Here is a 27,766-nt window from a genome sequence, read left to right as displayed (position 1 = left end):
TGTCTAATGTGTTGGGCCCAGGGTGAGTTCCTTCTCTCATATTAGCATGCCAGTTGGTATTGCTCTTATTCTGGTATTTAGCAGCCATACTATTGCAATGTTATAGGGATAGCTTCCTTCACATTTCTTTCTTTGTTTTTTGAGACAGGGTTTCTCTTTAGCTTTGGAACCTGTCCTGAAACTAGCTCTTGTAGATCAAGCTGACCTTGAACTCAGAGACCAGCCTGCCCCCGCCCCCCAGGCTGGGATTAAAGGTGTGCACCACCGCCCACCACTGCGGCTTTCGCACATTTCTAGTTCTAGGAGCTGCGGTCTCACAGCAGGCACTGTGTTCCAAGTTGCCTTATGGACTGAAAAGATGGTATACACATATATGCCTGGTATGTGTGTGTATGTGTATCTGTGTGTAAAACAACTATTAAAGAAAAAGACCAGAGACCATGTATTTGAGACAGAGAGCAAGTGGGGGGGGGGAGCGGGGGTATGGAAGGAGTAGGAGGGAAGAAAGGTAAAGGGGAAATTATATAATGATATTTTAATTTAAAAATACGAGATGTACAAATTAAAGAATTTTGTAGGAGTCAGTATGAAGAAAAATTGGAGTTTATAAAATAAAGCTTTTAATCTAGATTTAGGTAGAAGCATTTAAAAGGGGGGAAGAATGTCGGGGTCCGATGCACCAACATAAACTACTTTTCCCTCTCTGTACGGCACGGAGGCGCGTGGGAATAATTGACACAGTTCACACAGCAATATCAGAAGGGAGTCTCAGGCTTCATTCAGATCCTAAAGATCGAAGATCGTCCATCTATCCGTGTTTATTATCCAAACACCTTTTATCCCCCAAGGTAAATTAAGGTGGAAGTTCATTAACATTCTGGACTACCCCTGCAGCTGGGTCACTAGTTTGGGATTAACACCTCTTCTCAGGCGATCTACATAATTACAGAAGAAAAGGGGCAGCATAACCTGGGCTTTTGTTAGGGTAGCAACAGCCTGTCTGGCAGGGTACGTGACTGTTCTGGATACCAACCATGGACCAAGAACTTGGCTGTCACACCATGTAGAAATATGGGCCGACAGAAGAGACCTCTGAAAAAACAGCAATAGAAAGACTTGCATTTAAGTAACAAGTAACAAGTAACTATGTATATGATTTTGATGGCTGTTGAAGTTACATTGTTCAGAATGTTTAAAAAGTAAGTTAAAGTTTGGCCTACGTTTCCCTACACTCTGGCCACTGTAGACTAACAAAAGCTTGCAAATTTATCAGGTTTTCATTCCTGGAGTGAATGAATGACTGTTATCCAATACTGTAAAGGGGGCCCTTAAGATGTTCATTAAGTATTGTGAGAGATGACAATGACCCTGGATTATGTTGGTGGACTTCAATGTCATCACAGCGGCCACTAGATGAGGGAGACAGAGGAAGTTGGGCCAGAAAAACTGACAATGTAACTGTTACTGGAGCTTTTAGAGTAAAAGCCTGGCCTTAACAGTCGAACAAGCAAGACTCGTCTGCTATTCCTCCATTAAAACATAAGTAACAGGAAAAGTAGAGAAAGGAGATTTTAGTCAAAGTGGCTGCATTGGGAAGAGAAACAAATAAAAGGTCCAGTGAACTCCTAGTCAATCTTCAGGGTACTGGAAAGAGATTTTCCTTTACCTAGGGGGTAAGAGGTATGCATAATTAGATAGTCTTGATGAAAGTGTGGCCTTTCTCACTACCTTTGTTTGATCTCATTTGTCTTGCAAAGTGGTTTGATAAATTATCAGAGATTTGTGTAATATCTCCTAGGGAGAGAAGTGACTTCTCTTGTCACCAGGGCTTTCCTTTTTCTAGCATGGACTTACTGGAGAAATTTTAATTCCTTGGAGCCCATTGTTTCAATAGTCTGATACCCAAAATGAAGAGCACAAGTGTCCCTCTTTAGAGTATCTTCTCCTGCTATTTAAATGATGGTTAAATGATAAAACTGGTCAAATGATGACTTCAACACTGTCCTCATGGCTTTGAGAGTGTCACAAGCTAAGAGTGCAGCTTCAAAACTTGAAGCTGTGGAGCAAATGTCACCCTGCTGATACATTGATTTTTTTCCTAAGTGACATTGATTTTTAGCTTCTACCTTCCTCCAAAGTGAGAGGATGTTTGTTATTTTAAGCCAGCAACTCTGTAGTAACTTATTTTAGAAGCCACAGGAAAATTATGTGGATCAGATTGTTACTGGAGTTAGGGTCAAAGCCTATACTGTTAGCCTTAACAAGCCAAGCTCAACCATCTGTCCTTGATAGACCAAATAACACAGTCAAATTAATAATGGAAGGCAGAGAAAAATAGAGGTATATTTATTCAGTGGGGACCATATTGAGAAGAGGGACAGAGATTCAGTGGTTCCCACAAATTTTCAGGGTCCCAACATGAGGGAAAAGCTTAAATAGAAGACAAGATAAATGCATAACTAACGACTGCTACCAAGGTGTGTATGTCCTGCCCACCACCATCTTAGCTCTAGTATCCACTAGGTCAGTCTCTCCTGCAGTGTCATTGACCAGTTGTCAGTCTTTCCTGGAGATAAGTTCCTCCTCTGTTGGGCCCTAAGGCTTTAGCCCTTTTCTCTTCTTAGTGTGAGGATCCTAAGGAAACTGTAATTTCTTGGGTCTGTTGTTTTAATAATTTGATGGTCCAAGGGAGGGCCACAGATTTTCTTTAAAATATCCTCATTTCTTGCATTCAGGCCAGTAACATCTTTCATCTTTGTTAACTTTAGCCATTATCATAGCCTGTCAAAATGGTAGAGGAAAAATGGAATAACGTTGATTTAGGACACTAACAATGCACTTCTGTCTTAATTTGCTTTCTATTGCTATGATAAAGACCATGACTAAATGTAAATTGGGGAGGAAATGGCCTATTTTGCCTTACAACTTATATTCCCTCATTTAGGGACATCAGAGCAGGAACCTAGAGACGGGAACTGAAGCAGAGGCCATAAAGGAATACTTCTTACTGGCTTGTTCCTCATCAATTGTTTGGCCTGATTTCTTTTTTTTTAATTTATTTATTTATTAAAGATTTCTGTCTCTTCCCCGCCACTGCCTCCCATTTCCCTCCCCCTCCCCAATTAAGTCCCCCCCCCTCAGCGCGAAAAACAATCAGGGTTCCCTGTCCTGTGGGAAGTCCAAGGAACCCCCACCTCTATCCAGGTCTAGTAAGTTGAGCATCCAAACTGTCTAGGCTCCCACAAAGCCAGTGCGTGCAGTAGGATCAGAAACCCATTGCCATTGTTCTTGAGTTCTCAATAGTCCTCATTGTCCGCTATGTTCAGAGAGTCCGGTTTTATCCCATGCTTTTTCAGACCCAGTCCAGCTGGCCTTGGTGAGTTCCCAGTAGAACATCCCCATTGTCTCAGTGTGTGGATGCACCCCTCGCGGTCCTGAGTTCCTTGCTCGTGCTCTCTCTCCTTCTGCTCCTGATTTGGACCTTGAGATTTCAGTCCTGTGCTCCAATGTGGGTCTGTCTCTGTCTCCTTTCATCGCTTGCTGAAGGTTATTATTCAGGAGGATGCCTATATGTTTTTCTTTGGGTTCTCCTTATTTAGCTTCTCTAGGATCACTAATTATAGGCTAAATGTCCTTGGTTTATGGCTAGCGATCAGGGAAATGCAAATCAAGACAACTTTAAGATACCATCTTAAACCTGTCAGAATGGCTAAAATAAAAAACACCAATGATAGCCTTTGTTGGAGAGGTTGTGGAGAAAGGGGTACACTCATCCATTGCTGGTGGGAATGCAAACTTGTGCAAACACTTTGGAAAGCAGTGTGGCGGTTTCTCAGGAAATTCGGGATCAACTTACCACTGGACCCAGCAATACCACTCTTGGGAATAGACCCAAGAGAGGCCTTATCATACAACAAAAGTATATGCTCTACGATGTTCATAGCAGCATTGTTTGTGATAGCCAGAACCTGGAAACAACCTAGATGCCCTTCAATGGAAGAATGGATGAAGAAAGTATGGAATATATACATATTAGAGTACTACTCAGCAATAAAAAACAAGGACTTCTTGAATTTTGCATGCAAATGGACGGAAATAGAAAACACTATCCTGAGTGAGGTAAGCCAGACCCAAAAAGAGGAACATGGGATGTACTCACTCATATTTGGCCTGATTTCTTATACAAGCCAGAGGTAGCATCACATACAATGGGCTAGGACCTCCCATATCAGTCATTAATCATGAAAATCCCCCTGCAGTCTTGCCTATGGACCAATATAGTGGATGCATTTTCTCAGTTGAATTTCCCTCTTCTCAGAGGACCTTGTTTTATATCAAGGCAACAAAAAAATTTAACCAGTACAAGTTAGATCACATAAATGAGATTTTACCAGGTAGAACCTTAAAGTGGAACTGCAGATATAATCATTCCAGGTATGAATTAACTTTGGAAAGAAACATTGTTCATTGATGCTGTGCAATAGGTATATAAGGGCTACAGTGATGGCTCAGCCATTAATGGCTAGGCTTACTACCAAAAATAGATTCTTAAAGTACAGTACACTTCTTCCAACAAACTATCTGGAGATTGAGGTTGCACCTTGAATATGATCTGTCCCCCAGACACTCCCATTTAACAATTCGGTTTCCAGGTGTTCATAGTGTTTTTAGAGGGTTGAGGAACCTTTAGGAGACAGAAAATTGCTTAGAAATGGGTTCTTGGTGATGGAATTTGGGTTTTATGGCCTGATGACTTTTTTAAAAATCTGCTTTCTGTTTCTTGACTTCAGATGCAACGTGACCAAACATCTCACAGTCCTGCTGCCGCATCTTCACTGCCATGATGGACTGCATCCACTCAAATTGTAAGCAAAACTAAGTGCTCTCTTAGAAGGTATTGTGTCACTGAAATGAGAAAAGTAACTAAGACATACCAGTCCCCCTCTGTCCCTCCCTCCCTTCCTTCCCAGACTAACCTTAAATATATTATGACCTAGCTCAAGGTGACATTAAACTTGAATCTGAGTGCTAGCATTAGATTTGTTGTATGTGGCCCAGATGACAAAGGCTTTCTAGTCTTTCTCTGAAACTGACCTTTTGACAAATATGTTGTTACAAGGTAATACAATTTTTGTCAGTTCCAGTTGCAGTGTCTGAATAATGGAAAATGAAATTACCAACACACTTGCCATTTGAAACTGTAAGTACAGTTTCCATTTTGTGTAACCTAATAGCACATTGTCAACAATCCTTTTGACTGTGTTTGCCCACCTTGCAGTCCTATGAGGCTTTTTCTTTCACCTTCAATAGACTGACTTGATTCTAGGTCACCAAGTTTGTTTTGTTTTGATTTTTCATTTTTAGATATTGAGAACTACCATCTGAATATCTACCAGGTGATGATCTTTAGAGTATCTTCTCCCTTTATAACACTTTACAAATAATCCCATTTTATAAGCGAGAAACTTGAGGGTCAGAGTAAGTGAAATCTCCAAGATTATATAATAAACATCTGGTGTTTGTCACTTAAAATTTGGAGTGGAGATGCAAGTGTGGAAGATGTACATTCTGAGAAATGTATCTTTAGTCAATTTCATTATTATTTAAATGTCACATAGCATACTTATGCAAGCCAAAATTATATGGATCAATGCTGTTCTGAGACACAGCAAACACGAAATGTGTGAAACAGCTGCTTGAATACAACAGAGCACAGTGTTTCCTACTGATTGTTTTACATAAGTAGAAAGAGTACACTCTAAAGTAACAAGTGATAATGAGTGAGCCAGTAATGGTGCTGTTTGTTTTTATTTTAAATGTTATATACTATACAGAATTGTATATGCTGTATTTTATAGGTTTTCCAGCACAACAATTAACTGGGTATCACATTAAAAAGTCAGTTTTACTTTAAAATTCTTTATGAAAATCGTAACTTGATTAAATCTTGACATGTAATTTGATACTTTTACAGCATAAAGAAGAATGATGGTTGCTGTATATATGTTTTCATTATGACCCAAACTAATCACTATTTCATGAATTATTGTTTATATAAAAAGGAGCAATGAACAGAGCAACTGTGATTATTCAAAATGTAAACAGGTTACAGACTTCTTTCTAAAAACTTAATGAGATGAATCTCTTAGTTCATGGCAAACAGTTGATAATATATGTGACCAATGATAAAATTTAAGCTTTCCGATTAAAATTAGAACTTTGTGAAATATGTTTCCTTTACAATAAACTACATAGCTTCTTGATGATATCATTCAGTAATATTAAAATGAAGGTTTTATTTTTAAATTGTGTAATGAAATGGGAAGGTCCACACAACTCAGTGGGTTAATAGCAATGCTTAAAACATGGTATTGTGGAATTATGCATGGACAAATCTGGCGTTCAAATTTGGGACTTCTCGTTTCTGTCTTAGCATGCAAATAGCTTAGGAATTATATAACCCCATTCTAAACAATTAAGAAAACTGAAAAACAACAATCTTTCTTAGATATAGCAGAGAACTGACATGCTGTTGAAAACCACTGAGCCATGGGTTGAACTAATGGGGCAAATATAGAGACTCACATCTTAGCAGGTAAGAGACCTTCAAGCAGAACCTTTGTAGGAATCAATAGTTGTGAAGAAAACCTGAATCAGGTGTCTATAATAAAGGTCAAAAAAAATGGGAGAGAAAAGATCTTAAGCTTGAGTATATGTTAGAAACTTCTGGAAGTAGAAAGCAAAAGGACAACAAAACAAAACAAATATAACAACCCCAAATCCCCAAACTTGGAAACTTTGTAGCATAGAAAGAAAATCCAGGAACTGTGAGGCAGCTAAAACCGGGTAATGTATGCCATATGTGAGTGTTAAAAGGTGAAAATGAGGATATTTGAAGCAAAAATGACTGCGAATTTCTTCAAGTTATTATCAGATACCAAATCACAGATGTGGGGAGCTCAACTAAATGCCCAAACAGATGGTAGAACAACAGATGAAACCAAGTCAAACCAAATAAAATTAAAGCTAAGTGTACCATAAAAAAACCCACAGAAGACCAAAGGAAAGGAAAAAGTATTGAAATAAATCAGAGGAAAAAATAGACTTACTCATATTTGACTTCTCAGAAAACATGAAAGCAGGAAGAAAATACAATACAATTTAAAAATTGAGAGATCTAACCCACATCAAACTAGAATCCTCTGCCCCCAAAATTATTTTTTAAAAGTGAAGGAAAAAACTTTCTCAGACAAGCAGAAATTAAAGGAGTTTGTTGCTAGTAGCCCTGCCCTGTAAGAAAAAAAAAATAGAAGCTTCTTTAGGGAACTGAACACTTAACTAAATAAAAGGCAAGAGCAGATAGCTATACCAAGAAAAACCACAAATGTTGTAATTCTAGATGCCTAGACCTAATGAAGATATGAAGAAATGTCTCAAAACCAGGAACAGACAGTTTAATGACACAAGGAAAACAATTTTAGATATGAAAGTAGAATTAAACAAAGAAATAGAATTCCTAATAAAAGCCAAACTGAAATCAGCTCGAAATTAGAAACTCAGGAAATCAAACAAAAAACTCCTAAGTAAGCCTCACTAACAGATTAAAAGACATAGAAGCGTAAATATTGGGTCCTTAGCATGAGGTAGATGAAATGGATGGTTCAGTAAAAGTAAATTTTAAAACTAAAAATAAATTTAGGCACAAAATATCCAGGAAATCTGAGACAATAGGAATAAACCCAAAACCCCTATAAGTAACAGGTCTAGAAGAATAGGATATCAAGATCAAAGACACAGAAAAATATTTAATTATTATTTTCAATTTTATTTTTTGGGGATTATAATAAAATTATAACATTTCCCTTCCTTTTATTCCCTCCAAACCATCCAATGCAATGCCCCGCTCCTGCCATCAAATTTATGGCCTCTTTTTTCACTGATTGACAACATTTCTCCTATCTAAAGAAAGAGATGTCTATCAAGTTACAAGAGGCAAACAAAACACCAGATGAACAGAACCAGAAAAAAAAAAACTCTATACTACACATAATAATCAAACTTTAAATGTAACGAACAAAAAAAGGATATTAAAAGATATAAGGGAAAAGACTAAGGCAAATATAAACTAAGTCAAAATATAAATATAAGACTAAGTCAAAATATAAATATAGAACAACACCTGACTTTTTTAATGAAGATTCAGAAAGATAGAAGGTCCTGAACAGATGGCATATAAGCCCTGAAAGACCACAGGTGCCAGTCTAGAATCTTATACCCAGAAAAACTATGAATGACAATTAACTGAAAAGAACAAAAAATATGATGACAACAAATTTAAGCATTTTCTTCCTCCAATCCTGGTCTATAGAAGACAATGGTATGAAAACCAGGCTGAAGAGAAAATCAGCCTAATAAAATGCAAAAAAAGTTTATCATAAAAGGGGAACAATGGGGCTGGAGAGATGGCTCAGTGGTTAAGAGCACTGCCTGCTCTTCCAAAGGTCCTGAGTTCAATTCCCGGCAACCACATGGTGGCTCACAACCATCTGGAATGAGGTCTGGTGCCCTCTTCTGGCCTGCAGACATACACACAGACAAAATATTGTATACATAATAAATAAAAAAGTAATAATAAAGGGTTATTTATTTAAAAAGGGGGGAACAATGTCAAAGTAAAATAAGAGGAATTAGTAAAAAAATGTTGAATAATAGCTCTCAATAAATTGTCTCAATTTCTCAATTTAAAAAGATATGGATTAATAGACTGGATTAGAAAACAGTATCCATCTTCCTGCTGAATCCAAGAAACATATCTCACCATAATGGACTGTTATCACCTTAGGGTGAAAGGGTAGAAAAAGGCATCCTAGGCAAATGGAACCAAGAAGCAAGCAGGCAAAGTTATTTTGATATCTGACAAAATAGACTTTAAACCAAAACTGATCAAAAGAGATAGGGATGTACACTACAAATTAATCAAAGGAAAAATCCACAAAGAGAATAATACACTTCTAAATATTTATGCACTGAATAGAAAGAAACCCAGCATCATTAAAACAGCAGCAAACATTGCTATATCTAAAGGTACATGTTGACCCCAACAAGGTGATAGTGGGTGACTTCAATAACCTACTCTCTCCTTAGACAGATAATCCGTACAAAAACTAAACAGAGAAATGCTTAATTTAAATTTCATCATAAATCAAATGGACCTAGAAGATATTTAGAGAACATTTCATATGAACACAAAAGAATATACCTTCTTAGCAGCTATTGCAACAAAATTGACCAGATATTGGGCCACAAATTAAGTCTTGTCAGATAAATAAAATTGAAATAACACCATACTTCCTACAGTGCATTAAAGCTGGATATCAACAACAGAAACAACAGGAAGCCTACAAATCATGGAAACTAAACAACTCACAACTGAGTAAAAAAATGTGTCACAATATAAATGAAGAAAGTTAAAAACTTTTAGAATTGAATGAAAATGAAACTCAACATGTCCAAACCTATGGGACTCAATGATGGCAGCTTTTTTTTTTAAATCAAACTTATGGCACATACATAAAAACTGGAGAGATCTCATATTAATTACTTAAAGATACATTTGAAAGTTTTAGAAAAACTAGAAGAAATAATGCTGAAATGGAGTAGATGGGAATAAATTATCAAACTTACAGCCGAAATCAATAAAATAGAAACAACAATAAAAAATAATACAAAGAATCAATGAAAAAAGAGTTAATTCTTTGAGAACTATCAACAAGATCAACACACATTTAGCAAAATTAACCAAAAGAAAGATTCTACATTAGTAATACTATGTATGAAAAGGGAGTTCAGTTCTTATAACAGACATTAAGGAAATTCATAGAGTCTTAAGTATATATTTTAAAATCTATATTCCAACAAACTGGAAAACATTTTTTTAAAAAAATACCTGATAGATTTCTTGATGTATATGACTTACCATAATACCAAAGTTAAATCATTGTGAAATAAACAATTTAAACAGACCCATAACTCCAATAGAAATAGAAGCAAAAAATTAACATTTTCTAACAACAAAATAGCCCAGGGCATGATTGACTCAGTACAAAATGAAGATAGACCATCACAGAACTAATGCCAACACTCCTCACATTATTCTGTATTAGAAACCAGGAGAATACTTAAAAATTATTTTCCTGAAGCCACTATTACCCTATGTTGCATGTTGCATGGAAAGGGGTCCCTTTTGTTCCGGCCGCCCAGCTAGCTTTCACCCACAATAACCACACAGAAATTATATTAATTAAATTACTGCCTGGCTCATTATCTCTAGTCTCTTACTTTACTGGCTAACTCTTACATTAATTTAGCCCATCTCTATTAATATGTGTATCACCACATGACTGTGACTTACCAGCAAGATTCTAACCAGCATCTGTCTCAAGCAGGAGATCCATAGCATCTGCCACTCTGCCCTTCTTCCAGCATTCAGTTCTGTCTACTCTGCCTACCTAAATTCTGTCCTATCAACTAAGCCAAGGCAGTTTCTTTATTCAACCATGAAAGCAACACATAAACAGAAGGACCTCCTACACCAACTCTAATTTAGCAACTCACACTAGGACTCAACAACAACAAAGAGAAATTGTGTATCAATATCCCTTATGAACATAGATGCAAAAATTCTTAAGAAAATACTGAATAGAAGAATCCCTACTGTATGAACTGGCTTTTTGGATCCCAGTCTCTGTGGAGGAATGACTTGCTCAGCTTAGATGCTTCAGTGTGACAGACTTTGTTGACTCCCCTTGGGAGGTCTTACCCTCTCTGTCTTAAGAGTGAATGAAGGGTAGAGTGGGGGAAATGGGAGTAGGGGAGGGAGAGGAAACTGGGATTTTTATGTAAAATAAAAAAAACTGTTTAAAAAAGATCATCCACTATCATCAAGTAGTCTTCATCTTAGAGATGCAAGGATGGTTCAATATATGTAAATTAATAAATGTGTCCACCATTTAAACAGACTGAAAGGGAAAAAAAACCACATAGTCATCTAATTAGATGCAGAAAAGACCTTTCACAAAAATCTTAACACTCCTTCATGGTAAAAATCCTGAAGAAATTAGGGATACAAAGGGCATACACAAAAATAATAAAGACAATTTACAGCAAATATATAGCCAACATCAGTTAAAATGGAGAGAAACTCAAAGTAATTTCACTAAAATCAGGAACAAGGCAAAGTTGTTCACTCTCTCCATACCTGTTTAGTATAGTACTTGAATTCTTAGCTACAATAGTAAGACAACTGAAGGAAATCAAGGGACTACAATAAGAAGGAAAAAAGTCAAAGTAGCTTTATTTACAAATGATATGATCGTCTACATAAATGACCCAAAAATTTTTACCAGGAAACTTGTACTTTGATTGATCATACTTTCAGAAAAGTAAAATGATACAAAATTAATACAAATATATAGCCTTCCTGTATGCAAATGACAAACATACCAAGGGAAAAAATTAGAGAAACGTACCTTTAACAATAACCTTAAAAGTAAAATAAAACTTCTTGGAATAACTCTTACCAAGCAAGACTTGGAAAATAAAAATTTTAAGACATCAAAGAAAGAAATTGAAAAAGGCACCATAAGATAAAAAACTCTCCTATGTTTATGATTCAAAGTGTGAAAATGACCATCCTACCAAAAGAAGTCTACAGATTCAGTAAAATCTCCAAACATAATTCACAAAATTCTAACACAATTCACAGAAATTAAAAATATAATATTAAACTTGATATGGAAGCACAGAAATCCTAAGCTAGCCAAAGCAATCCAGAATAATAAAAGGATTGGGCAGGGGTATCAACATCCTTGATTTCAAATTGTATTACAGATCTATAAAAATAAAAAAGCAATTATTCATAGACAGATATGTCTATCAATGGAATAGATTAATTCCACACATCTATGGACACCTCACTTTTAACAATGTACCAAATATACACACTGTAGAAAAGTCAGTATCTTCAACAAATGGGGCTGGTTAAACTGGATGATTGTACGTAGAATACAAATAGATCTATTTTTATTACCGTGTACAAAACTCAATTCCAAATGGGCAATGCCCTCAACATAAGGTCAGATACCCTAAATCTTATAGGAGAGAAAGTGAGGAATAGTCTTAAACTCATTGGCACAGGAAAGGACTTTCTGAGCAGGACACCCATAGCATAGTTATGACTAACAATTAAAAGTAAAGCTTCATGAAGCTGAAAATCCTCAGTGCAGCAAAGGACACCATCATTCAGGCAAAGCATCAGCCCACAGAATGGAAAATATCTTTATCAATTGTACATCTGATAGAGAGCTTGAGTCTAGAGCATATAAAACTTAACATTAGAACTGTATAATATTAGAACATTAGAATATATAAAGAACTTAACTGAACATTAAGAAAACAAATGACTCAATTAAAAATGGGGTACAGAATTAAACAGAGTTCTTAGAAGTTGAAACACAAATAACTAAAAAAACACTTAAAGAAACATTCAACATTATTAGCCATCAGGGAAATTAAAACTAAAGCTACTTTGATATTTTTATCTTATAACATTCAAAATAGACAAGATCAATAAAACAAATGACAGCACATGCTGGTGAAGATGAGGAGAAAGGGAAACACTCATCCATAGCTAGTGTGAGTGCAAATTTGTACAGCTACTATGCAAACCTTTGTGGAGTTTCCTCAAAATGTAAGCAATTGATCTACCAAACAGACTAATTTTGTTTCTTTATTTTGTTTGGTTTTCTTCTAAATTTGATTTTGTTTGGGGGAGAGGTTACAAGGTCAGAGGGCAGATGTGAGGGACAGGGAAATAAGTGGGAACAGAATACATGATATGAAATTCACAAAGAATCAATAAAAGTAAAAATACAAATAGATCTACCACAAGATCTAGCTATCACATTCTTGGACATATCCCCAAAGAACTCTCCATCCTGCTACAGAAATAGTTGCTCAGTCATGTTCATTGCAGTTCTATTTATAATAGTGAGAAATTAAAAATAACCTGGATGCTAAGAAAAATAAAATTATGAAATTTGAAGGTAAATGGGTGGGCTTAGAAAAGAATATATCGAGTGAGGTAACACCAGTCAGAAAGTTAAATATTTGCATGTTTTTCTTGTATGTGCATGTTAGCATTTAAGTTTAGATTTAATTTAGAACTATCACACGTGTTAGGTAGCCTGTAAGGACCAGGGGAAAAATAAGGGGACTTTCAAGTAAGTGAAAATAGAAATAAATACAGCATTAGGTGATAAATGGAAAACTAGAATGGTAGGATTAAGTGGGGAGGGGCATGGGAGAGTAAGGTAAAGGGGGAATATTGGGAGGGACAACTAATACTAAAGGCCTTTTGAAAAAAACATATGGAAACCTACTTTAGAAGCTTCCTAAATAGATACATATATGAATGTAGTTTAAATATAGTTACCATATAATCGGGGTAGACTGTGCTCCAGATATTCATTTTATTCTACCAAGTAAAACACCCAATGCACTAGGAATGAGCTTGTTTGTCCTTGCTGCCCAGAACCAAAATAACCACACAGAAACTATATTATTTAAATCACTGCTTGGCCCCTTAGCTCTAGCTTCTTTTTGGCTAACTTTAACATCTTAATTTAACCCATCTCCATGCATAACTACGAGGTTGTGGCCTACCATCAAAGTTTCAGCACGTCTATCTCTGGTGGCCTCATAGCATCTCTCTGACTCTGCCCTTCTTCCTCCCAGCATTCAGTCCAGTCCTCCCCACCTACCTAAGTTCTGCCCTATCAACAGGCCAAGGCAGTTTCTTTATTCATTAATGGTGGTCACAGCACATAGAGGGGACTACCACATGAACATCATACTTAGTCTTTGGCTGAAGGGTTCCTACAGAACCTCCAAAACATAATAGGCTATAACTTGATGGTAAAACCCTATTGCTGATGATAATTAACACTTACTTATGTCTTTTAACATAGAGAAGTTCATCTGGTGCCTAACTAGAAGTTTCACTCCTGCTGACTAGAGTTCATGGTACTGGAAAGTATTATGCATGCTACTAGAGCAGTGCATCAATCATCAATATTTCCCAGCTACAAACCCTGTGACCTATACCAGTGACCCGCCTGCAAGATATACTGGTGCAATAGTGACACAAATGTTATGGGAGGAACCAACTGCTTTTTAAAAATTGGATTGAAGTCCCACTCCATGAGATAGAAGACATACCTGATGCTGGTAAAATAGCCAAGAAGCTGAGACTAGATAGGTCACAGGCCTTGGGGAAAACATACTACTGTTAATTTCTTCCAATTTTTTTTGCCTTTTCCTTCTCTTCTTTAAGAGAACTTTTGATTTCTTCTTTAAGGGTCTCTATCATCTTCATAAAGTTATTTTTAAGGTTGTTTTCATCTGCTTTGCCTGTGTTAGGATGCTTAGGTCTTGCTGTTGTGGAACCACTCGTTTCTGGTGTTGTTGTATTGCTCTTTATGTTGTTGAATGTTTTCTTACACTACCATCTTCCCATCTCTTCCTCCAATGGGTACAGGTGGAGTCTGGGCTTTGGGGGTCCCTCTTCCTCCAGTTGGTGCAGGTAGGGCCTGTGGCTTTCGTGATTGCTCCTCCAGGTACAGGCAGGGCCTCCAGTAGTTACTCGTCCCCGTGAATGTGGAGTCTTGGCTCCGGTGGGGGTTGGTTGGGGTTGTCAAGAGGTTACTACCAGGTCTCTGTGACTTCAGTGGGTGGGAGTGAGACTTGGGATGTGCCACCAGGGGCTAGGTCCTAGAGAGCAGAACCCTCTAGCCAGGAGCCCAAACACTAACCTTTTCCAGGTGCAGGCAGGGTCGTGGCCCTGGTCCTACTATTGTTATTCTGTTAAAGGAACATAGCAATAAAATGGCTCCTAATGGCATATTGCTATACCTGTAAGTAAGTGCAACATAAAACCCCATTATAGAGAAGCTCTTTTTCAGTAGATGGTAATTAATCCAGAGCCCCACAACTGGACAATTGGCTGAGAGTGAAAGACTGGAGAACTTAGTCCTAAATGGATGTCTTTTTTTTAATTTATTAGATTTTTTTTTAAAAAAATACCAATCCACATTCCCACTCCCTCTTCTCCTACCAGTTCATCCACACACCCTCCCACCCCAACCCCTCTAATCCCAAGAAAGGATAAGGCACATTCCTTTGTGGAAGGTCTTTATCACACTCCTCCCCTCAAGCTTCAGTGATCTAGGAGGAAGAGGAGGCAGAAAGATTTTAAGAGCCGGAAGTGGTGAATGATTCCAAGGAAACAGCATCTTCCAGACACAGCAGGATTGATACACATATTAACTCACAAAGACTGTAACACCATGCATAAGACCTGCACAGGTTCAAAGCAGACAAAATCCCAGTGCTAAGAAGGGGAAGTGGGCACAAAATCCCCCTAACCAAGAAACTGTTGTGACATTGTATTGATCAACCATAATCCAAGGCAGATTCTTTTTTTTCCCCACACCATTTTTCCTTTTCTATTTAAATAAAAAAAGGGGTTTTAACTTTAACATAGTATAATTGCATATAATAAGACAGGTAGCAAGCAAGAATTACAGTTACAATATTTGTTTCTATCTTTTATCATAACTAAGACAAATTGTAGCTATCTATTCTTCAGTTCCATCAAAGACTCCAGAACGATATAATATTACCTAAGTAAATAGGAAGTACGTTGTAAGCAACTTCCAAAACTCTAGAATTGACAGAGATAGATTCTTGCTCAGGAGTTCTTGTCCAACACAAAACAGACTCCACGTTTGTTTTTTCTGCTTTATTTTTGTATTTTTTCTTATTTTAGTTTTTGTTTTGATTCTTTAAATACTTTTTAGAGATATAGAAAGAAAGAACAATAAGTTGGCTAGGTAGTGAGATGTGGAGTATTTGGGAAGAATTGGGGAGGTGAAAGAATGTGATGAAATACACTGTCAGAAACTTTTTTAACCCAATAAATCCTAAAAATGGTATTTAGCAATGTAGGAAAATACAATAACAAATGCAAAATTATTATCAGCTTCTATAAGGCTAATAGTGACAAAAACTACATAAATGGATGTTACTTTGGGTCTTCTAAAATTTTCAAGAGTATAGAGTATTCTTAAGACCAGAATTTGAAAACCATTTGCTTTTCTAGACATCCAACTCTTATTTGATAAGCATGTATTATTTGTCTATACATTAGTTGTTAAAATTATTGAAGAAGGCAGGGAAAGAATGGGTCCCTCACTGATGTTTCTCTGGATAGATTGCATCAAGTTGCTTTAAGTTTGTTGTTTTAGTCACTTACTTGTATTTTACCCATTCTAAATAAACTAGTGTATTGTGAAAAATGTGTCAAATATCTAACTGTACAAGATGTGCCATATCTCCGCCTTTCATTTTCTCTTTCAATCTAATAATCCAACCGAAATTGTGTACTTTGACCTTACTCATTTTGTTGGACTGACAGTGGCTGTTGGTAAAACTCAGTTTCCTTTCTGTGTTATTGATAAAGCATTAACTTAATTACATTGCTGGCCTTTTATATTATATTCATCATTTTGAATTTTGTATAGTTTTTCCCCTTTTTTCCTCCTTTTTAGAAAACTGTAACTTTATATTCACTGTTTATATATCATCCACATTTCAAAATTATAGACATTTCTTATAGCTACTGTGCAGCTTGAATAAGAGTGGCCTGCATAGGCTCATATATGTGAATGCTTGATCTCTTGGTCTCTAGTTCATGGAACTTTGGAAAGGATTAGGAAGCATGTCCTTGTTGGAGTAGGTGTGGCATTGTTGAAGGATATGTGTCATTGGGGATAGACTTTGAGGTTTCAAAAGTCCACACCAGGCTCAGTTCTCCTGACCCCCTGCTTTCTACTTACGGATCATATGTGAACTCTCAGCTCTTCCAGTGCCTTCCCTGCCTGCTGTAGTTTACCACCATGATGGTCTGGACTGTCCCTCTAGACACAGTGAAGCTAGTGTTCTCTAGACAGAATGGGCTCCAACCCACTGTTTCTTAAAGTATTTATAGGCTGTACAGTATCATTTGGACCTTTTATGTTATTGTTGTATTTAGCCTATATGACTAAGGAACATGCTAAGAGGGGTTTTCATTTCTGCCTATAACTAAGGTCCATGAACAGACATGATTATAGAAGCAGAAACAATGAGGTTAGAACTATCATTTCATAACTATCTGTTTCTAACAAAGTGGGGGTGTTCATCTTATGCAGGAAGTAAGATTACAGAACCAAAGCACAGCACTTATTAGTCATAGCTAAAAGTATAGTAAGAATTTTAACTCATTTTAATCTTCTTTATAATTTCCTCATTTATCATAATGTATTTTAGTTCTCTGTTAGTCAGGTTTGTTTTACTTTCTACAGTTTGATCATTCTTAGAGAAAATTAAACAAACTAGAAGTTAATTCTGCTGTTATGTCTGATAATAAGTACTCAGAACAGTGAATATATGACCCATGTGCTTTTCATTCTGATTATATGTATAATAAGACCTTTTATGTTAGTATCTTTATGAGATGGTTTCACTTTGGGACTTAGCCTCTGTTATACAAGTGGTAGAGTTATTATGCTGTGACATTCTTAGTCTCATCATTTGTTGAATGTCCTCCCTTTCATCTTTTGCTCATTATATATGAGGTGTGATTTCAAACTTTAAACCATAACTCATAGTAAGAAATATATTTCACAATCATGACTGAGTACACACGCACATGTGCAACTGAAGCAGTGTGTCTTGTTTCAGTCTGAGCCCAACGAAGATACAAAAATCTCCACAAGGTTTACCATTTCTCTCTCTCTCTCCTTCTCTGTATGTATGTTTATATCTTTTTGTTCTATGAATTATCAAGATTTTTTTAAATGTTCAAATACTTGTAGATTTTCCTGTTTTGTCTTGTTACTGATTTCTATATGTATTTTGTTGTATTTGCAAAACACTCTAGTATAATTTTCCTTCTTTTAATTATTCTAGGTTTGTTTCTAGTCTGTCTTGGTACATATTTTGTTGGCACTTCAAAAGAATATGCATTCTTCTGTGTGCATTTGTGATAGTCTGAAAATAAAAGCAATTAGTTCCTGTTGGCTAATGATGTTCTTGAGTTCTCCTATGTCTTTGTTTATTTTGCAATGATTCTATTACTGATTGAGAGAGCATTGTTGAAGATTTTACCAATAGCTGTTATTTTTCCTTTTAGTTATACCATTGTTTGTTTCATATATTCCCATCTCTGGTCTTTGGTATATTTACATTCATAGTTGTTGTGTTTTCATGGTAAATTGACCATTTTTGCAATTATGTAATTTCTGTTCATCTTGGTGTTTTCCCTGATACTTCATTTTTATCAATATTGAAAGTTGCTTTCCTCTGAATAGCTTTTTAAAAAATATTTATTTATTTATTATGTATACAATATTCTGTCTGTGTATATACCTGCAGGCCAAAAGAGGGCACCAGACCCCATTACAGATGGTTGTGAGCCACCATGTGGTTGCTGGGAATTGAACTCAGGAAGTTTGGAAGAGCAGGCAATGCTCTTAACCTCTGAGCCATCTCTCCAGCCCCTCCTTTGAATAGCTTTGTGCTTACTCTTTCACCTCTTTATTTTATCTTAGATCTTATGTTTGAAGTGATTATCTTGTGGAAGCCATATAAGCGGCTAATTTCTAAAATATTTTATAATCTTTTAAAAATCTCTTTTAGTTGATATGTTAATATTATTTACATTTACTAGAGCTTAAATGGTATACTTGTGTTCATTAATTTCTTTCTCTTAGTGTATTCTCCATTTTTCTCAATTTATACTTCCTTACCTTTCCAAGGAATGCTTGCACCAGTTTTTAGAATTCTGCTAGGATCCATCTATAGTATCTTTGAGTGTTTGTCTTACAATTTTAATGGTTGTTCAAATACACTACTGTATGTAAACACAAAGTGACAATGTGTTGTTAACTGTTTTGCCAATTCTATTGAAGAAACCTTTATCAACTTTCGTTTTTTAATTCTTCCATATTTATAGTTTTCTGAAATAGTTCATCTGTTCAGAAGCTGTAAAAACAATGTTATTTCTGTTTAAACTGTGAAACTTGATTTTACCAAACTCAAGAGAAGAAAGGAAACCTATTTCTACAATTTTCTTTTGCTTCCTGTTCTGTTCTTCAGAGTCCAGATTTTCTTCCTTAATAAGTTTTTTCCTTCTGCTTGAAAATGATTCTTTTAAGCTCCCCTATATTTGCTTTCAGAATCTTTGTCATGATTTTCACAAGTATATATCTTGTAATGGACTTACTTGAATCTTTGTCAGTTTCATTAATCTACTATTTTGTATCTCTGGCCCAAGTCAGAGTACTTGCAGCCTCTTGATTTTATTTATTATTGTCACCTTTTGTGATTCTAATAGCATGAATATTAGATGTTTTCTTGTATTCATACATTGCAGTACTCTGCTGTTTTATTATCTTCGTATTTCTCTAAGTCATTTCTATTGTTCTATTTTCCACTTTATTGACTCCCCCCACCCATCTTCTAAATTTCAATATTGAACCCATCTGCCAAGCTATTCAGTGCTAATATTCCCATCAAGGACTGAAGAGATGGTAGTTGCTAAAGTGCTTTTTGCACAAGCATAAAGATCGAAGTTAGATCACTGATATCAACAGTAAAGGCAGATGCATTAGCATGTGTCTGTCACTGTCATCCTCCAAGAGGGCTCACAGCTAAAGATAGTGATTCCTTCCCCCAAGAATCTATCAAGAACCAGTCCTTTCAGAGGCAAAGGGTAGGTAGGGTCTCATGATCCTCTCCCTGTCTTTGATTGTTGGTAGAGGTGATCTTGCCCGGTGTAGGTAACAAGAGCAGAGCTGAGTTAATGACTGCATTGGTTATATAGAGTATAGGGAATTGCTTTCCATGGCCCTTCACCCTGTTCTCTGACTTTTGCATGCTGCTAACCCCCTCATCTGCAGTGTTCTCTGCTCCTTAGGGGAGTGGTTTAAAATGACTTATTTAGGACTGGGCCAAATTCATTGCTTATTGGGCATCTCAGCACCTGTGTGTCTCCAGATTGACCATTGTTCATTATAAGGAGAGGCTCCTCTGATTAAGACTGGGATTTGCTTTTGTCTACAGGAATAAGCATAGGCATTTAGATGGAAGTTTGCTGCTATGTTAATACAGTTCACCATTAGAAATGTACTCCTCCTATGGCTCTACAACCTTACCAGACCTGGCTTGTTAGACAGGTTTAATGTACCAGGCATTGATTCTCCCAGTGTGGAGTTGATCTTAAATCCATTTAGAGGGCAATTGTTTATCAACCCTAGTCAAGCTGCTATTAATAGCTCAGGGTCATCATATCTTGTTTTCCAAATGGTACTTTATATTCCCTTTATCCTAGTTAATTCCCTAATTATATTGTACTACCATATCCCCAGTTTCCCCTCACCTCCCTCTGTGCATAAATTTTCCACTCACAGTATTTTCTTTCTTCATACCTATGTTCTAATATTTCCCATGCCTGAAGACAGCCTTTCCCCAATTCCCTTCTTGGTTTCCTTGCTTGTACAGGTGCTCTGTGTTAGACATTCCATACTAAGAAATTGAGGCTAGGATCTTCATATGAGAGAGGACATGTGATGTTTGCTTTTTGAGGCCTGTGCTACTGCACTTAGGATATTTTTTTCTAATCTTTTATTTATTTCCCTGTGATTTACAGAATTTTGCTTTTTGTACAGCTGAGTGATATTCATACACACACATATATAAACATATAAACTCTTCATAATCAGTTCATCATTACTGGGCATCTAGGCTCCCTCCATTCCCTGGTTTTTGTGAACAGTACAACAGTAAATATGGACATGCAGGTATACCTGTTGTAGGGTACCCAGCAATGGTAGAGCCAGGTTGTATGCTCTTTTTATCAGGTGCCTCCAAACTGATTTCCAAGGTGGCTGCACTAGTTAACATTCTTATCTGAATTTGAACTTTTGATATCTGTGGGTTCTCCTAATGAGTTCTGGAATTACAGACATGACTCATCCATGCCTGGATTATGTGATGTTGGGAATTCAACCATTAGTATTTCTGGAATGTTCACTTCTTTTATCTCCAAGTCTACGAAATATGAGGCAAAATAAAAACCTAGAAATATCAGTACGATGCTGTTTTTTAGCTCTTGAGATACCATTTCTGTCTTTCTTTACATTTTATTTCTTTACCTTTTTTGTTTCATATATAAAATTTAAGGTTCCAGTAATACTTAGCATGTGGACTAGGAAAAAGTATGCCCAATGCATTTTTATGGGAGCAAAAATAGGACCACATATTTTAAACTTTATCATGTCTCAAGTTCTGTACTACAGAATTCAAAGTGTTTTGGTTTTTATAGCATTAGATAGGTTTTACTAATTTGTCAGGAAAATACTACTTAAAAACTATTTGTAAAGCAATTAAGAATAAATAATGCAGCCTTACATTATTAGTCATTTAGTTTATTTATACTTAAAACTTATTACAAATTTAGCATTTTTCTTTAGTTATAAATCCTACTAATGTAAATTAAAATTAGTAAGTTTTGTAGTGGTATTTATTATTGTTGTTATTATTTATTTATTATTGTTTTGCAACCAAGTCTTGCTGTGTTTTCATCAGGCCTGGAACCGCGGATCATCTTGTCTCTGCCTCTTGAGTACTCCAATGAGATCAGATTAGATTTTAAATAAGATTTTAAGATGAAGAATTTTAGATACTTATTAAGAGACACACAAACAAGTTATTTTAAGCTTAGAGATGAGAATATTTACTTGTGACTCAAAGTGTCATCAGACTCCCTGAGTCAACTTCTTGATGGAAATCAAATCAGCTCAAAATACCAAGAATAATTGTCACATAGAGGGAAATTTATTTGCAGTAAATAAGGAAGCCATGGGAAATCACTTCCAAATCTGTGACTCCTGGATGCTAGGCTGTAATTATTTCAGCTAGGAATACACATTCAGACATGAAAATGGCATTGTTGCTTGTAGGCGGTAATGATTTGGCACAAGTACTATATAGCAACATGGTTCTTCATACTTAGGGAAATGGGGCTTTTGTTTTTCTTAAGTGCAGATTTTCGTATTTTGACACAAATTTCACTTGAAAAAGCTGGTGCACCCTCTTTAGGGTATCTTTAAAGAAGATTATTTCTGCAAAAAAATTAAAAGATGTATAAGAAAAGCTTTGTTTTTAGCAGCTAGGGGTTCTGCATGGGAGAGTCTATGTCCTACCTTCAGAGGATTACTGAACTGGAGGAAGATTCCGCGTCTTGCTTTCTTGGGCTGCCTATGGGGAGAAGCCTGCATCTTGCTTCCTTGGCCTGCTCCTCTTCTAATAAACCGTGATGGAAAAGGAATTAGCATTGTGAGTGGTAGACAATATTTCATTACTACAGGGTTGCTTCTTTGGGAGAACTATTTCTGATTGTTATGCATCTTGATATTTTTAATAGGTTCTCACTATATTCTGTTGTTGAGATTGAGAAAATGGAAAATAATTATTAAATCTTTAGAAGCCTTTGTTTTGTATTTCATGAAACTTAAGTTACTCAAACACAATGGTTAGTAACTTGATATTAATTCACATCAGGAAAATATAAAATGAACCAATAATTTACTATTTCCAAATATAATAATTTTCTTGAACTAAAATACTCTCATGTGTAAATGTAATATTTATTTTTCGATTCAGGAATGTCTTTTAAATATTTAGGCATGAATTCTTAATGAAAAAACATAGATAAAATAATTTCAAGTATCCGAAACTTGAAAATATTATTGAATTCAGATTTATAGTTTCAGCAGAGATGACTTAGTGCTTAAAAGCTAATTGCTAGCCAGGTGTTGGTGGCTCACACTTTTAATCCCAGCACTCGGAAGGGAGAAGCAGGTTAATCTCTAAATTTGAGGCCAGAGGCCAGGAGTCTACAGAGCTAGTTCCAGGACAGGCTCCAAAGCTACAACAGAGAAACCCTGTCTCGGAAAACCATGTGTGACTCCAATGTCGGGATCTGATGCGCTCTTCTGCTCCTTTCTCAGTTCATTTTCTGTCTGACAGACATGTATAGTGGTGAGAATGGGGTGTTGAGGTCTCCTACTATTAGTGTGTGTGATTTAATGTGTGATTTAAGCTTTAGAAGTGTTTCTTTTTAGAAGTTCTTGGGGGCACAGACGTTCAGTATTGAAATTGCCTCTTGATGGATTTTTCCTGTGACTAATATGAAAGGTCCTTCTTTGTCTCTTTTGATTGATTTTAGTTTGAAGCCGATTTTGCTAGCTATTAGGATAGCTACACCAGCTTGTTTCTTAGGTCCATTTGATTAGAAATTTTTCCCAGCCCTTCTCTGGGAGCAGTGTCTGTCTCTGAGGTTAAGATATGTTTTTTGCATACAGCAAAAGAATGGATTCTGTTTTCATATCCAATCTGTTAGCCTGTGTCTTTTTATGGGTGAGTTGAGTCCATTTATATTCAGGGATGTTAATGTCCAGTGATTGCTAGCTCTTGTTATTTTAGTTTTTATTGTTGGTGATGTTATTGTGTGTGTTTTTCCCTTCTCTGGGATTTGCTGCTGTGAGATCATCTATAGTCTATGTTTTTGTGGATGTAGCCAATTTCCTTAGATTGGAGTTTTTCTTCTAGTACTTTGTATAGGGCTGGGTTTGTGGCTAGGTATTGGTTAAATCTGGTTCTGTCATAGAATATCTTGTTTTGTCCGTGCATGGTGATTGAAAGTTTTGCTGAGTATAGTAGTCTGGGCTGGCATCTGTGATCTCTTAATGTCTGCATAACACTTGGGACCTTCTGACTTTTATTGTTTCCATTGAGAAGTCAGGTATAATGTTTCCATTGAGAACTCAGTGGAGGTCACTGGTTCAGACCTGCTACCTCAGAGGTCACTGATTCACAGCCACTTCCACAGAGGTCTCTGGCTCAGGCCTGCTCCCTCAGAGGTGGCTCCCTTGTACCTGCTTCTGTGGAGGTTGTTGCCTTGGGCTTGCTCAGGCTGTGGTCACTGGCACAAGGCTGTTCCTGTGGAGGTCACTGCTTCAGGCCTGGTCCAGCAGAGGTAGCTGGATCAGGCCTGTTCCCACAGATGTCCCTGGGTAAGTATTGGATTCTTCTTGTGCTTCCAATCTATTGGTATATTTTAGTTGTGTCTTATAATACTTTTTCTCTTTATTACAGATTGAGCATCCTTAATCTGCAAACCTGAAAATTGAAACTTCCAAATACAAATTTTTTTGACCTCATGTGAGCAGTTACAATTAAAATGTGAATAAACTAAAAATACTATATAGAATTACATTTAGACTATCTGTACAAAGTATACATAAAACAAATGAAACTCATGTTTAGATTTGAATCTTACCTATAAAAATATTTCATCATGCATCTAGAAATTTTCCAAAACCTGAAGACAATAATATCAAAATACTTCTTATCCCAACAATTCCCAAAAGGGGATGCTCAACTTGTAATTAATTTTTTTTTTTGGTTTTTCAAGATAGGGTTTCACTGTTGCTTTGGATTCTGTCCTGAAACTAGATCTTGTAGACCAGGCTGGCCTCGAACTCACAGAGATCCACCTGCCTCTGCCTCTCAAGTACTGGGATTAAAGGCATGCACCACAACCATCCTGCTAACTTGTATTAATTTTAATGCCTCTTTTTTCATTTCTGATTTTGTTTAGGTTTTTATTCTTTTGTTTTGCTTCTTTTTAAAAAAATGCAGTGAGAGAGCTCAGGCTGGGCTTGAACTTATAATCATCTTGCCTCAGCATCTCAAGTATTGGGATTATTGGTACGAGCCACCATTCAGAAGATACTTTCTCTTTATTATTGTTAGTCTAGTTGAAGATTTATCTACCTTTTTATTCTTTCAAAATCATCCAAAAGAATTAGTTTTCTTGATCTTTTTTGTTGTTTTTCTTGTGTCTTCTCCATTTATTTCTACTCTGATCTTTATTAATTATTTGTATTATCTTTTTATATTCTATATTCTTTTTCTAGCTCCTTGAGGCATAATATTAGGTGGAGTTTTTTCTTTTCTATTTCTGGTGATTAAACCATAGTATTCGCACCTGATTGTATGTGCTTTAACCATTTCCAGGTTCTGGTCCTGGTGTTTTTTTCTTATTTTTTCACTTGTTTTTTGTTTATTTTTCATTCTGTGGTTCTGGCACCTTCTTTTGCAATAGCTGTTTATTTTTATAACCTTCCTGTTAGAACTTCTTTGCTGCATCTCCTATGCTTTGTTTTTCCATTTTCATTCGTGTCAAGATAGTATTCACATCCGTTTTGATTTTTTGACCTATTGGTTATTTAGAAGTATATTGTCTAAATTATATGTATTTGTCAATTTTCCCACTATTATTGCTCTCCTGTTTCCCATCTTTCAATCTTGTCTCAGATCCTACATGTTTTCAAAGTCTCCATAGCCTGAATCTTGAGAAAGGGATTCATCTTTCTGTTCAAAATGAGGCATTTACCTGCAATCCACTAAGTCCATATGACCTCCAATCTTGTGAGAAAATAGTATGCTTAAATACTTTTGATTCATCATAGCCTGGCTTTTGTCTATGAATAATTTGTTAACTTGAGTTGCTTGACTGTTCTGTGCCTATATTAGTCACCTTTTGGTAACTGTAAGAAAATGATTGGAATAATTGACTTATAAAGATTTTATTTATCTCATGGTTCAGGATGCTCCAGTTCAAGACTGGCAGATGTATAGCTTTATGGGGCTGCTTAGGGTAATAGATAACAATGGTGAGATGAACATGGTGAAACAATCACTCTTGTCAGAAACCACAAAGCAGAATGCAACTGGGAAAGTGACATCTTAAAATTGACTTTAAGGGCACATCCCCAGTCGCTTAAAGACATCCCATCTGATTTCATAGTCTAAAATCTCACAGTGTCACAGGGGAGACCAAGAATGTTTTTAATCCATTACAAAACATAGATATAATTTGTGTAGTTTGTGATGATGATAAACTATATGGTGATTAGATATTTAACATTCTTTCTTGATAAAGCACACTTTGAAAAATATGAGCAATTATAACACAGGCATCTTTAGTAACTACCTCTCTTTAATAACTTTTTGGTATTAAGAATAAAGCCACTTGTCAAACATTTTTCTAGTAAAAGTTAAGAGAATATCCGTAAATTTATTGAATTACTTAAACACCTTGAATTCATTAAAAGTGTTTTCACCAATAGTTTAATTATCTATAAGTATATTCTTCATTTGAATCTACAATAGCATATTTTTATTTTACTGAAAAATTGAATTATTCTCTTTCATCCATGTTTTCACTTTTCCTTCCTATTGCCACCATTATTTCTTTTTTAGGTTATTCTTTCTGATAATAAAAGTTATAAAAATCTTTTTTATAAATTACATTTATTGCTATTATTGTCATAACAATGGTTGGGTAGTTCAGGATGTGCATTTGGGCACATGTACACAGCATACAGATGGAAGTCAGAGAATGACTTTGTGGAGCTGGTTCTCTCTTTCAACCCTTTTGTGGGTGCCAGTGATGGAGCTTATATAAACCAACTTGTAGGACCAGTGCCTTTACCCACTGAATCATCTTACTGTCTCAGAAGAGACAAAATATTTAACCAGATTTCTTCATGAAGCTATATAGATGTTACATACTTAGGGCTATAAATATTTTTTCAAAACCTACAGCAAATAAACATTCCTTTGGTGTTTCAAATTTGCTGAGAGAAAGGCTAAGGATTTCAATTTTGTTAGATGGGTAAAAAGCAATTAATAAGATATGCAGGCCTTTCAGTCTTGAAATCATAAGGCCATTTGTCTCACTTTCCTTTCATTTATGATATTTTGTTTGCTTTCATCTTGTAATAGAACTCATGAATATTCTTTACTTATTCTACATAAATATGCTTATATATTGAGTATGTAAAATCTTCTGTACCCACTTCTTAGGATTTTTTAAAGATAAACACATAATTCCCTTTTAATAAAATATTTCTAATTGAAAATAATTTTGTGTGTTAATATTGTATAATGTGGTTTTCTCTGAGAAAATTCTCTCACTTTGTAGCCTAGACTGTCTTCAGATTTGTGATCCTTCTCCTTTAGCTTCTAAAGTGCTGAGCCTAAAGGTATGCTCCATGTCTAAACATTGTTTAAATATATGTATGCATTATAGAAAGATTAAAAGCTATTTAACATTCTTACCATAAGCCCCCTTTATTTTTTTAGTACTTTTCTGATGACCTGGATAACAGAAAATTGAGAAATGGCATGTAGATAATTCCATTTATTTCTTTTATTTTTTAAATTTCATTTTAGATTCCAACCACAGTTCTCCCTCTCACTCCTCCTCCTGCTTCCCCTTGCCTCCTCCCCAGACTAGCTCCCATGTTAGTGGAGGTTTCTGTCCCACCCAGTCCCACAGCTATTCATCCCAAAGAAATACACAGAGGCTTACATTAATTTTAAACTGGTTGACCTATTAGCTCAGGCTTCTTATTAACTCTTACATCTTAAATTAATCCATAATTCTTTTCTGTGTTAGCCACATGGCTTGGTACCTTTTATCAGTGAGACATTCTCATCTTGCTTCTTCTGTATCTGGGTGATGACTGCAGAC

General features: G+C 35.9%; 1 protein-coding gene across 1 annotated transcript in view; it reads left to right on the top strand.

The window, feature by feature from the left end:
• Positions 1–6,540: 6,540 nt before the first annotated feature.
• Positions 6,541–27,766, top strand: part of LOC121443113 (probable ribonuclease ZC3H12B) — a 142,498-nt gene continuing 121,272 nt past the window's right edge. The window contains exon 1 of the mRNA XM_041644793.1: positions 6,541–6,595. The gene's annotated coding sequence lies outside the window, so the exon portion shown is untranslated. The remainder of the gene's footprint in view (positions 6,596–27,766) is intronic.

Source organism: Microtus oregoni, unplaced genomic scaffold, assembly GCF_018167655.1.
Source record: "Microtus oregoni isolate MIOR12 unplaced genomic scaffold, Mior012 000100F_ref0000014, whole genome shotgun sequence".
Lineage (NCBI taxonomy): Eukaryota > Metazoa > Chordata > Mammalia > Rodentia > Cricetidae > Microtus > Microtus oregoni.
Note: the sequence above shows the minus strand (reverse complement) of the source record. Positions and strands in the feature narration are given on the sequence as shown.